This window comes from Octopus bimaculoides, chromosome 4, assembly GCF_001194135.2.
Source record: "Octopus bimaculoides isolate UCB-OBI-ISO-001 chromosome 4, ASM119413v2, whole genome shotgun sequence".
Lineage (NCBI taxonomy): Eukaryota > Metazoa > Mollusca > Cephalopoda > Octopoda > Octopodidae > Octopus > Octopus bimaculoides.
This window is the reverse complement of record NC_068984.1, coordinates 112,307,244-112,310,078: the sequence shown is the minus strand read 5'-3', so window position 1 is coordinate 112,310,078 and position 2,835 is coordinate 112,307,244. Positions and strand designations below refer to the sequence as shown.

At 41.8% G+C, this 2,835-nt stretch overlaps 1 protein-coding gene and 1 long non-coding RNA gene across 5 annotated transcripts in view; one reads left to right on the top strand and one right to left on the bottom strand.

The window, feature by feature from the left end:
• The window catches only part of LOC128247620 (uncharacterized), a 322,729-nt gene that overhangs the window by 8,747 nt on the left and 311,147 nt on the right, over positions 1-2,835 (top strand). Inside the window, exon 3 of one of the 2 annotated variants that reach the window (XR_008263992.1) lies at positions 605-638. This is a non-coding gene — a long non-coding RNA (uncharacterized LOC128247620). Of the gene's footprint in view, positions 1-604; positions 2,810-2,835 lie in introns of those variants that run through there. The other variant, XR_008263991.1, reaches the window with a different exon arrangement.
• The window catches only part of LOC106878542 (myocyte-specific enhancer factor 2C), a 350,263-nt gene that overhangs the window by 296,274 nt on the left and 51,154 nt on the right, over positions 1-2,835 (bottom strand). The gene's annotated exons all lie outside the window — the stretch shown is intronic.

The following is a 2,835-nucleotide window of genomic DNA, read 5'->3' as shown; positions in this document are numbered from 1 at the left end:
TATATATATATATATATATATATGAGGCAGAGAGGGTGAGATAGAGATACAAATACACATATACGCATAACTATATATGTATATGTATATCACACACACACACACATATCTCTGTGTGTGAGAGAGTGTGTATGTGTATGCATTTATTATTCATCTTTTTCTTTGTTGTTTCAACCATTATCTTTCTTTCTCTCTCCGCCAACCCATGTAATATTATTCTTGGACACAACTGTAGAACAAAAAAAAAACAAATCTTTGCACAGGAGGCAATTTTAGAGGGTTCAATGACTTCTGTGAGAAATAAAACCAGGGAAAGTGGTAAAATGATAAAGGTTTGGGTCCTAGGGTTGATAAGTGCATATGATAAAGCATATGAGGAGCAAGGGTCTGGTGGAGCCAAAACAGAGGTGTGACTATAGTTTAGCCAGCTCCTACGATCAAAAGATCAGTTTGTAGTAGCCATAGAAAGGGTAACTGAGGAGACAGTAAGTCTGGTGACCAGATGTCAAACTGAGTTGGTGAGTAACCTTGTATCAATTAATTGAAGGTGCAGGTAATTTTCTTTTTCTTTTTTTTTCTGATTCTTTTTTTTTTTTTTTTGCAGGGTAGCAGTCTGGTCTGGCCTGTCTATGTGTGCAGTGGGTAGCTATCTCAATTTAATAATAGCCTTTGACAATTTGTTTCCTTTTGGTTTGTGATCATTTTTCTTTCTTTAATTTCTATCTGTTTTGACTGCAGCCATGCTGGAGCACTGCCTTGAACGGTTTTAGCGAAACAAATCAAGCCCAAGACATTATTTTTGTTTTCTTGTTGTTTTTTTAAGTCTGTTATTTATCCTATTGGCCGTTTTGGGCTGACCACCAAGCTCTGGGGACATAAACAAACCGATACTGGTTATCAAGTGGTAGAGGAACAGACAAGTGCAAATACAGACACACACATGCACAATGGTTTTTATTCTTATATTTTTTTACTTGTTTCAGTCATTTGACTGCAGCCATGCTGGAGCACTGCCATCAGTCCATCAAATTGACCCCAGGACTTGTTCTTTCTAAGCCTAGCACTTATTCTATTGGTCTCTTTTGCTTAACTGCCAAGTTATGGGGATGTAAACACACCAACATCGGTGGTCAAGCGATGGGAGGGGCAAACACAGACACAAATGCATTGGGCCTCACCAAGGCAATGACTAGTGACTGAGACCTTTGGAATATGCTGTGCTTGAGAAGACCCGGCAAGCCAAGTGAGACCATAACCCGTGGCCTATACCAGCGGTGTAACCAGCCTACTAATGCTTTGCTTATGAAGACCTGTTGAGGCAAGCAAAATCACAATCAAAATCAAATTTGCTGATGTGGCTGACGACAGCACCGGCTGACTGGTACCCGTGCCAATGAAACGTTAAAAGCACCATCCGAGCATGACCGTTACCAGGGTCGCTCAGTGGCACATAAAAAGTACCATTTGAGCGTGATCATTACCAGCGTCGCCTTATTGGCACTTGTACTGGTGGTAGGGGAAAAACAACATTCAAGCGAGGTCGTTGCCAGTGCCACTGGACTGGCTCCTGTGCAGGTGGTACATAAAAAACACCATTTGAGCGTGGCCGTCGCCAGTACCGCCTGACTGGCCCTTGTGCCGGTGGCACGTAAAAGCACCCACTACACTATTTGAGTGGTTGGCGTTAGGAAGGGCATCCAGCTGTAGAAACTCTGCCAGATCAGATTGGAGCTTGGTGCAGCTATCTGGCTCGCCAGTCCTCAGTCAAACCATCAAACCCATGCCAGCATGGAAAGCGGACGTTAAACGATGATGATGATGATGATATATATTCAAAATAAGCAACCGGATATCATGTGGTAATGCAGTTTCACCACTTGAACCAGTCATACTGCATTACTGCTAGATATCCTGTTGCTTATCTTGATTTTATTCACCTCACTTTGAGCTGTGCAGATAATACCGGACTGACTTGGTGCTTCAACTTAAGTACCTAATTCAACTGAATCTCAATTATTTCTTACCTCGTCAACCAAACCTCTCTCTCTCTCTCTATCTATTTATCTATCTCTCTATGTATACACACACACACACACACACAAACACATATATATATATGTATATATATATGTATATATATATATATAGGCTTCTTTCAGTTTCCATCTACTAAATCCACTCACAAGGCTTTGGTCTGCCCGAGGGTAGAGTAGAAGACACTTGCTCAAGGTGCCACGCAGTGGGACTGAACCCGGAGCCATGTGGTAGGGAAGCAAGCTTCTTACTACAGAGCCACTCCTTCGCCCGTCATCCAAATCTACTCCTGAGGCTTTGGTTGGCCCAGGGCTAAAGCAGAAGACACTTGCCTAAGGTGTCATGTAATGAGACCGAACTGGAAAACATGCGGTTGGGAAGCAAATTTCTTATCACATATAATAATGATAATAATTATTATTATTATTTCAATGTTTTGCCACAACGGCAGCAACTTCTTGTTGTGGTTGTGGTGGTGGTGGTGGGGAAACAGTCTCGTATACCGGCACTAGTATTCAACTGGTACTTATTTTACCGACTCCGAAGGGACGAAAGACAAATGGTGACACCTGAACACAGAAAAGAAAAAGAACTAGAATGCCGCCAAGCATTTTGTCCGGTGCGGCATGGATTCTGCCAGTTCATTGTTTAACAGCGGTCAGGTGTACGACAAGTCATCGATGAAGATAAAAAGAAGCGGTAAGTGAATAGACAATAAGTCAAATAAAGAAAGACAATGAAGGCGAGAAGTACGTGGGAAGTACATAGAATAAAAACATAAAGATTGAGAGAAATGAACAT